Below are 10797 nucleotides of genomic sequence, written 5' to 3'. Positions count from 1 at the left end.
AATTGCTTTATGAAAATTAATTCTGGCTATGGTTATGTTACGGACTGCATGTTTGCATCTCCCAAAATTCATATGTTGAAATCCAAATTCATGATGCCATATTAGGAGGTGGGGACTTTGGGAGGTAATTAAGTCATGAAGTTGGACACCTCATGAATGGGATCATTCCTTATAGGAAATGAACATTTTCCTTATAGGAAAAGACATAAGATGATATCTCATTGGTGGTTCTGATTTGCACTTTCATGATGATTAGTGGTAAGAATGTAGACTGGTGCAGCCACTGTGGAAAACAGTATGAAGGTTCCTCAAAAGATTAAAAAGAGGGGCACCTGGGTGGTGCAGTTGGTTGAGTGTCCACCTCTTGGTTTCAGCTCAGGTCCTGATCTTGGGATTGTGGAATTGAGCCCTACATCAGCCCCCACACTCAGCACAGAGCCTGCATAAGAGTTTCTCTCCCTCTCCCTCTGCCCTACCTCCTCTCTCTCTCTCTCAAATGAATAAATAAAAAATAGAAATAGAAATACCATATGACCCAGTAATTCCACTATTGGGTATTTACTCAAAGAAAATGAAAGCACTAATTCAAAAAGATATATGCATCCCTCTGTTTATTGCAGCATTATTTACAATAGCCAAGAAACAGAGACAATCTAAGGTCCATCCATGGATGAATGGTTAAGGAAGAATATATATATATATCATGAACAATATGTCATGGAATATTACCCAGCCATATAAAAGGATGAGATTGTGCCATTTGCAATGATATGGATGGATCTAGAAGATACTATGCTAAGTAAAATAAGTTAGAGAAAGACAAATACTATATGATTTCACTTATGTGTGGAATCCAAAAAACAAAACAAGTGAAAAACAGACAAAAAGCAAAATCAGACCTATAAATACAGAGAATAAACTGGTGGTTGCTGGAGAGGAGGGTGTAGAGTGATGAGCAAAATGAGTGGAGGAGAGTGGGAAGTACGGGCTTCCAGTTAGGGAATGAATAAGTCACGGGGATGAAAGGTACAGCACAGGGAATATAGTCAATGGTATTGTAACTGCTGAATGATGACAGAGGGTAGCTACACATGTGGTAAGCATACAAAACGTACAGAGATGCTGAAACTAATGTAACATTGTGTGTCAACTATACTCAAATTTAAAAATTTGTTTTAAAAAAGACACAAGAGAATTTGCTTCCTCTGTAACCCCCACCTCTCCCTTTCCTTCTCCCTCCCTCCCCACTCCCCTCTGCTCTCTGCCAGGTGAGGACAAAGCAAGAAGGTGGCCATCTGCAAACCAAGAAGAGGGCTCTCACCGGAACCTGACAATGCTGGTACACTCTTGACTTTGGACTTCCCAGCCTCCAGATCTGTAAGAAATAAATTTCTGTCATTAAGACACTAGTCTACGGCATTCTGTTATAGTAGCCTGACAGAAGACAGGCTATGTCACCCCAGCTATCTCTGGATTAATTTCACACACACACACACTCACTCCTGTGATTGCCATCCTTCCACCAGCTTTTCTGTAAAGCTCAATGTGTTGTTGGTGAGGGTAGAAAGGCCACTCATGCCCCAGAGCTACTTAGCAGGCCCAGACTTCCCTGACAAAAAAAAAGGAAGAAAAGGGGTGAGGCGAGCCCTTCATATATGCAGGCCCTTCACTCAACAAGCATCTACAGTGGGAGATGACAAAATTCTTCAAGGGATGCAGAGGGAGCCTGGACTGGAAGATGAGAGCCAGACAATGGGGGACCAACCCAGAGACCCCTTTGGGGAGGCAGCTCCAGAAGCAATCAGTTGTCAGTTAAGGCCAGACCCTGAAACAATTGTTCTAATTTAAATGAACTCCAATGAGGCATTTAATGAGTGAGTTTGGACCAGAAGAAAGTGCCAGGAATAGAACCCCTCTCCGGAGCTTGGCCAACATCTAAGACAGAAGACCCTATTAGGCCAGCTGCTCCGAAAAGGGGTGATGGCTAAAGAGCTGAACAGAGCAGGGAGAGGGGTTGGAAGGGCAGCTTAAGGCAAAGAGGCAGGCGGATGTCCCAGTGGTTGGCCACAAAAAGAAAAGAGCATTTTACCAACCTGTTCATATTCATAAGTGTTTCCAAATGGAAGGTGCTGTGATATGCCAAGACAAACATTCTGAATTCTTTCTGAACCTACCAAACAATATAGGAAAAGTTTCTGCAGTTTATGAGCTAGGGGCCAAACTTTTAACTGTGTTTTTATGTTATCATATCCAAGACCTTTTTTTCTTCTCAAAAATTAATATTTCCTTAAGCAATACAGCTGTTTACTTTGGATGGGCGTAAATTGAAACCTGTCTCCCATGCAAAAGTAAATGTATCAGAGTTATATCGTGACATCTAGGGGATTTCAGGGCTTACTGCAGCCCCAGATTAGACATTTCTCTGATGCTTCCTCATTTCTTCTTTTGATTATTTTCTCTTGTCCGTCTTGGCATCTCAGAGCTAATTTGCTTTTCCCTAGAGATGGCACTTAGAAACACAGGCATCTTTGTAAATGAATGCAATAAACAATATGTACAATACCAACTTTTCTGTAAGTAGTATTTTGAACCCTATTCCCATTTTGCAGACCCTTCCTTCGTTCCCTCCTTTAAATAGCAACCATGTAGGAACCCAAGAGCAGAAGACCTGTGTGCCCCCTAGGAGCCATGACAATGACAATGAAGGGAAAATGCACGGATTAAGCTACAGAGAGCTGGAGCAGCCCTGCGCTTGACATAATGGGTAAAAAAAAAAAAAGAGAGAGAGAGAGATAAATATCAATTAGAATATGGAGGCCAGAGTTGCTGTAAGAAGAGCATTCAAAATGAAAAAAGAAACACTAAACGTATAGGTTAATAGCCTTCACGTATAAAGCTTCATGTAAATTGATCAGAAAAGTCCTTGGGAACTCAATTTTTTTAAAGTGGGTAAAGGACAGCAGCAGACAATTCACAAAAGGTCAAACACAAATAATTAATAATGTTAGGGAAATGTTCAATGTCCCTAATTAATGAGGAAAGTATTTTTCACATATCAAACTTGCAGAAAGTATTGTAAACTCTAAGACCCAATGCTAATGCTGTCCAGGGAGCAAGAAATAAAAGTGAGCATGACCCACTGAGAGGCTGCTAGGGGAAGGGGGCATCAGGAAGAACTTCAGAGAAAGCAACTGGCCCAGATGGACCTTTAAAATATTTATAGCCCTCGCCCTAGGAATTCCACTTCCAAGAATCCAATCTAAAGAAATAAACTAACTCATAAGAAAGATTATTGAATTTTTTAATTTAATAAACACATATAGTTCTCATTATGTGTCAGACTAAGTGCTCTCATTAATTTCACCATTGGAACATAACTATTATTACCCCCATTTTTGTAAATGAGGAAACAGGCACAAAGAAGTTAAATATATTGCCTAAGGATCTACAGACAAAAGCAAGATTTGAACCCAGACCCCCTAGGTCTGGAGTATGTGCTCCTAGGTACTAAGCCTCTGGCCCCTTGTGCTCTGTCCCAGTGCAATTATAATAGGGAAGCATCCAAGAGAACTGGATGGTCAACCATTGGAAACTGGTGACATTAATACAGAATCTTCACAGAACAGTCTGTTAATGCATCATTAAAATCATTGTCCACACACACTTTTAAGACCATGAGAAAATGTTTCAATAAAATTAGTAAAAATGTAAGGCACTAAAGCCATTTGCAAATATCACTTTAACTTTGCTTAACTGCGTAAAGAAAACAGAACCAAAACAGGGATGCCAACAAGGAAACTTTTCAAGGTGATGGATATGTCTATTACCTTATTATGGTCAAGGTTTTACAGTGTCTAAACTGTATATGTCTAAACTCATCAAATTGTATACATTAAATATGTGCAGGGTTTTGTCTATCAATTATACTTCATTAAAGCTGTTTTGTTTTGTTTTGTTTTTAAAGAAAATATGTGAAGATGTTTACCCTGGCTGTTTTGTGAGGATGGGATAATGAGCGGTTTTTTTCCTGCAACTTTATACTTTTCTGTTTATCCTTTCATTGTGTATTTGTTGTTTTTGAAATCAGAAATAGATGGCCTTTTGCTGTGTGCACAGGTGGTTTGTATAATTGTGGAACAGGCATGTCCTTTGACCCATTAGGGCCACCTCTCTATTTTCAGGGAGGTTGTTTTAACTGGATTACCATATATTTCCCCACATGCAAAAGGGACTATGTTTTAACAGTTATCTTCACCAAAGGGCTTTCTTCCTGCCCATCTCAATGCAGGCATCCTGATGAACTCATGATCCTGCATGCTGGGCATGGGAAAGCCAGGGCCATGGCGATAAGGATGTATGCGTACCCACCTACACACCCATACACACATATACACGCACACATGGGCACGCACAGTGGCACAGGCTGAGATGCCAGGCGCACAGTGACTGCAGTCTGCTGGTGCTCACAGGAGTCTCAGTCAGCCTGGCTCACTGGCGGCCTGCCTGGGATCGTGGAGCTCCCAGTCCTGTCCCTGGAGGCCTGCATGGGCCGTGCAGCTGGCCCTGGGCTATGCCCTCCCCACACTCCCACACAGCTTCCATGGCCCTCTGGGCTGCTTCCCTGAAGCCAGCATTGCACACCTGTGAAAAGTCCTTGGGAACTCTGTCTGTCACACTCCAGGAGCATGGACAAGTGGCATGGTCTCCCAGCTGGTCTGCTCGGGTCTTCTCCCTGTATCCTCTGGTACTCCAGGCCCAGAACATGCCCCCAAGCTCCTTGCCCAGCACCTCCTTTAGAAGGACCTTTAAAATGCAATGATCTGCTCTCAGTGACCCAGAATTCTCTTAAACTTTATTCACTCTTCTTCATTCTTTTTTCTTTTTTCTCCTCTGACTGGAAAATTTCCAGTGGTCTCACTTCCAGTTTGCTGATCTTTTCTTCTGCTTGATCTAGTTTGTTTTTGAACCCCTCTAGTGAATGTTTCAGTTCAGTTAAGTGTTCTTCAGATCTAAGATTTCTGTTTGGTACATTTTTTTATATTTTCTCTTTGTTGAAATCCTTGTTTTGTTCATATATTGTTCTCCTGACCTCATTAAATATCTTTATGATGGTTATGTAAAATAATCTGCCAGGTAAATTATTTATCTCCATTTCTTTAGGGTCAGTTTCTAAAGATTTATCTTGTTCCTTTGTCTGGGACACATTTCCCTGTTTCTTCATTTTCCTTGACTCCTTTTGTTGGTATCTGCTCATTAAAAAAAAAAAAAAAACAGCTACCTCTCCTGGTCTTCATAGTGACCTCATACAGAGGTCTTGCTCACTCTGTGATAAACTGGGGAGGGACAACTGTTTTTGTGCTAGTCCAAACTGCTGTCTTTGTTCTCTCTGGTCCTGGGCATCTAGAGTGTAACTGTCTATCAGCATTTCAAGACAAATAAGACAGAAACCAGTCCCCCAGGCACCCCGGGAAAAGTTGGAACTCTGGATGTGTCTGTCATCCAACTGTTTCTCCCTTGAGGAAGAAGCAGGAGCTGAGGGGTTCCTTCCTATTGTATGGCACTGTGCCAGGGGTAGGGATTATGGAAGACAATGTCTCAAATATTGCTACCAGCTCTGATGTGGCTGATTTCATACTTGCCTGGGGTGCAGAAGCCTCTCAACTAGTTTCTGAATTTTTCACAGAGGGAATTTGTCCATATATTGTTATTGAATCAGTGAGTTGAAGGGTGAGGTGGGGAGGGCCCAGGGATTCTTATTTCACCATCTTGATGACATTATCCTTTTTCAGATAACTCCAACATCTTTATCATCTTGGTTTTGCCATATATTGATTGTCTTTTGTTATTCATCATCAGGCTCTTGGTATGAAGAATGATTTTTTTATTGAACACCAGACCATTTTTATATCGTTATAAGACTCTGAATCCTACTGAAGCTCTATTTTAGCTGGATGTCTCTGACACATCCAGCAAGGGAAGGTAGAGGTGGTACTGCATCATGACTGGAAGGTAGAGTTAGAAGTCCAGGTTCCCTACTTGGTCACCACTGACACCCAAGTTAGGGAAGGGATCCTTATTACTGCTGGATGGGGGTTGCAACTTACTGTCTCCATTAACACTACAGGAAAGTGGCTTCACTGGGCAATGGGTAAAGTCCTGACTCTTTACTAGGACTCCTTTGACAATACCCAGCAGGGAGAGGAAGGGACACTAGTTACTGCCAAGTGGGGGTGGAACTCTAGGTTCTCCACATGGCCTCCACTGACAGTGCAGGATGAGGGAAGCTCCTTATCAGCTGGAATGTTGGAGTGCCTCATTAGAGCTTCATGTGGGTAGACGTCTTGGCTCCCCACTCAGCTTTTTCTGGCATGGGTGTGCATGGAGCCACAGTTTTTTCTGTCCTGTTTGGCCAGAGTAGAGTGAATGTTGTCCAACAGTGTTTTTGTCTTGCTGAGGTGCCCCTCCCCTGGTCCTTTGGCTGGGGATGGTAGGGTTTCATTGGGGCTTTTAGTTTGTCTGTATTCATTGTCATTTCCAAGTTGCTGTCCTCTTCAGCTCCAAGTCTGGGACATATGAGGCAGAAAGAAAATCCAGGGAACTCACCATCATGTCATACCTTGGGTTCTGAAGTCCCTATCCAAGCAGTTTTCCCTCTACCTTTCAGAGTCTTCTTATGTTCATTTTACATACAATGTTCAATGCTTTTAATTGCAGTTAGCAGGAGGAATCTACTCCATCTCTCTGGAAGCAGAAGTTCATGGGATGCTTTTTCAAAAATACCTATGCCTGGACCCCACCTCTAAAGACTCTTATTTAATTGGCCTGGAGTGGTGCCTGAACATGAAGACCTTTAAAAGCTTTCCAGGTGACTCTGATGTGCACCCACAGCTAAGACCTGCCATAGATGGCCTCATCTCTTGCAATTTTCATCTACAGGCCAGTTCATAACTCCCAAGTTATACCTTTTACCCACACTTTTCCTCTAAGCTGTAGACCTATATATCCAGCTGCTTACTTGATAATTCTTTTCTGAGAAATTGAGACTATCAGACAGTTGAGGCTCAAAGGTACCTCAGAACTCAACATACTAAAGAAAAAAATAACTATCTGCACTCCCTCTCCCCAAAACATCCGCTCCTCCACCAGCCTTCCCCATCTCAGAGAATAGGACCACTGTCCATCTAGTTATGCAGTGGAGACACTAGAGAGTCATTCTTGATGAGTTTCCTCCCTTCACCAACCTTTTCCCCATGGTGCAATAAGAGAAACTCTTGCAAAACTCACATCTGATCCATCAGCCCTTTATTCAGTGATGTGTCAACAACACTGGAGTCTACGGCTGTGTGCTTCAATATATAAGATTTTTGTATTTTTTAATGGTTAACATTTTTCCAAACACGTAGTGAAAAAATATGGAAAATTTAAAAGGCAGGTTATTAATACTCATAACAGTATTTTAATTTTAAATTTTTTATTTATACCACAACTGAATTGAATATAATTTTACTTTCCTAACTTTAATGAAAGCTAACTCATCATCACTCATTATCAGGGAAATGCAAATCAAAACTACAATGAGATATCACCACACACCTGTTAGGATAGCTAAAAGCAAGGGCGCCTGGGTGGCTCAGTTGGTTAAGCGACTGCCTTCAGCTCAGGTTATGATCCTGGAGTCCTGGGATTGAGTCCCTCATCAGGCTCCCTGCTCAGCGGGGAGTCTGCTTCTCCCTCTGACCCTCCCCCTCTCATGTGCTCTCTCTATGTCATTCTCTCTCCCTCAAATGAATAAGTAAAATCTTTAAAAAAAAAAAAAAAAAAAAAGAATAGCTAAAAGCAAAAAAAAAAGTAAAACAAGTTGAAAGGTTGTAGAGAAAAAGGAACCCTCCTGCACTGTCGGTGGGAATGCAAACTGGTGCACCCACTCTGGAAAACAGTGTGGAGGTTCCTCAAGAAGTTAAAAATAGAACGACCCTATAATCCAGTAATGACACCAGTGGGTATTTACCCAAAAAGTACAAAAATACTAATTCAAAAGGATACATGCACCTCTATGTTTATAGCAGCATTATTTACAATAGCCAAACTATGGAAACAACCCAAATATCCATTGATAGGTGAATGGATGAAGAACGGGTGGTGTTTATACACACATACACACACACACACACACACACACGCAATGGAATATTATTCAGCCATAAAAAGGAATGAAATCTTGCCATTTGCAGCAACATGAGAGCTAGAGAGTATTATGCTAAGCGAAATAAGTCAGTCAGAGAAAGACAAATACCATACAATCTAATTCATATAGAGAATTTAAGAAACAAAACAAACAAGCAAAGGGGGAAAAAAGAGAGAGAGAAAAGTCAAGAAATAGACTCTTAACTATAGAGAACAAATTGGTGGTTACCAGAGGGGAGACGGGTGCAACAGATGATGGGGATTAAAAAGTACACTTATCACAATGAAAAAAATAATAAAATTAATAAAATTTTTAAAAAGAAAGCTAACTCATCAATAATACTTTCAAAATCTACTTCTTCTTTAATAATGTTCTGGCAGAAATTAACCATTTAAAATACATACAAACATGTATACTGGGGTATACCTGATATTCTGCCAAATATACTGTTTGTTCTTTATAATATTTTTTCACAATCATAAAATCACTTTTTAGTTGTGTTATAGTATGACATCATTGTAGATTTGTAAAACTTTGTGGCTTATTTGTGTATTTTAAGTATTCTCCTATACTTGTCCAGTTTTATTGAAGTATAACTGACAAATAAAATTATATATATTTAAAGTGTACAAAGTGGTGACTTGATATACATATATATCGTGAAATGATTACCATAGTCAAGCTAATTAACATATCCATCACCACCTCACAATTATCTTTTTTGTGTGTAGTAAGTACACTTAAGATCAACTCTTAGGGGTGCCTGGGTGGCTCAGATGGTTAAGCGTCTGCCTTCAGCTCAGGTCATGATCCCTGGGTCCTGGGATTGAGCCCCACATCGGGCTCCCTGAAAAAAAAAATCAACTCTTTTAGCAAATTTCAAGTACACAACAGTATTATTAACTATAGTCATCATGCTGTTCATCAGCTCCTCAAAACTTATTCATCTTATAACTGAAAGTTGGTACATTTCCCTCATCCGCCTCTGCAACCACCATTCTTCTCTCTGCTTCTAAGAATTAGACTTTTTCAGATTCTGCATATAAGTGAGATTAAATAATGTTTGTCTTTCTGTGTCTGGCTTATATCACTTAGCATAATGTCCTCCAAGTTCATCTGTGTTGTTGCAAATGGCAGGATTTCCTTCTTTTTTATGACTGAACAATATTCATTGCATGTATATATATACAACATGTTCTTTATCTGTTTATTTTTCAAAGCTATAGTAATCCAGAACAGTATGGTACCGGCATAAAAACACATAGTCCAATGCAACAGAATAGGGAACCCAGAAATAAACCTACACAAATCTTTCTTTTTTTTTAAGCATTAAATTTTTTTTTTATGTTGTGTTAATCATCATACATTACATCATTAGTTTTTGATGTAGTGTTCCATGGTTCATTGTTTGCATAAAACACCCAGTGCTCCATGCAGTACGTGCCCTCTTTAATACCCATCACCAGGGTAACCCATCCCCCACACCCCTCCCCTCTAGAATCCTCAGTTTGTTTCTCAGAGTCCATAGTCTTTCATGATTCATCTCCCACTCCGATTTCCCCCCTTCATTCTTCCTCTCCTGCTATCTACTTCTTTTTCTTTTTCTTTTTTTAACATATAATGTATTATTTGCTTCAGAGGTACAGTTCTGTGATTCAACAGTCTTGCACATTTCACAGTGTTCACCATAGCACATACCCTCCCCAATGTCTATCACCCAGCCACCCCATCCCTCCAACCCCCCACCACTCCAGCAAACCTCAGTTTGTTTCCTGAGATTAAGAATTCCTCATATCAGTGAGATCATATGATACATGTCTTTCTCTGGTTGACGTATTTCGCTCAGCATAACACCCTCCAGTTCCATCCATGTCGTTGCAAATGGCAAGATTTCATTCCTTTTGATGGCTGCATAATATTCCATTGTATATATCTACCACATCTTCTTTATCCATTCATCTGTCGATGGACATCTTGGCTCTTTCCATAGTTTGGCTATTGAAACCCAAACATATCTTTGACAAGGGTGCCAAGAAGACATGATGGAGAAAAGATAACCTTTCTAACAAATGATATTGGGGAAACTGAGTATCCTTATCATATGAAAAAAAATGAAATTACACCATACACAAAAATTAACTCAAAATGGGTTAAAGACTTGGAGCACCTGAATGTCTCCATCACTTAAGCACCTGACTCTTGATTTTGGCCCAGGTCATGATGTCAGGGTTGTGAGATCATGCTCCACATCAGGCTCTGCACTAGATGTGGAGCCTACTTAAGATTCTCTCTCTCCCTCTCCATCTGCTTGCTCTCTCTCTCTCTCCTTCCCTCCCTCCCTAAAAAAAAAGGGGGGGGGTTAAAAACTTAAATGTAAGACCTGATACCTTAAAACTCCTAAAAGAAAACATAGGTTAAAATCTTGACACTGGTTTTGGAAATGATTTTTTTGGATATGACACCAAAGCATAAGCAAAGAAAGAAAAAATAGGGGCGCCTGGGGCGCCTGGGTGGCTCAGATGGTTAAGCGTCTGCCTTCGGCTCAGGTCATGATCCCAGGGTCCTGGGATCAAGTCCCACATTGGGCTCCCTGCTCAGCGGGGAGCCTGCTT

Source organism: Mirounga leonina, unplaced genomic scaffold (assembly GCF_011800145.1).
Source record: "Mirounga leonina isolate KUSES-001 unplaced genomic scaffold, KU_Mleo_1.0 Mir_165, whole genome shotgun sequence".
NCBI lineage: Eukaryota > Metazoa > Chordata > Mammalia > Carnivora > Phocidae > Mirounga > Mirounga leonina.
The sequence above is the reverse complement of the archived record's forward strand: the minus strand, read 5'-3'. Positions refer to the sequence as shown.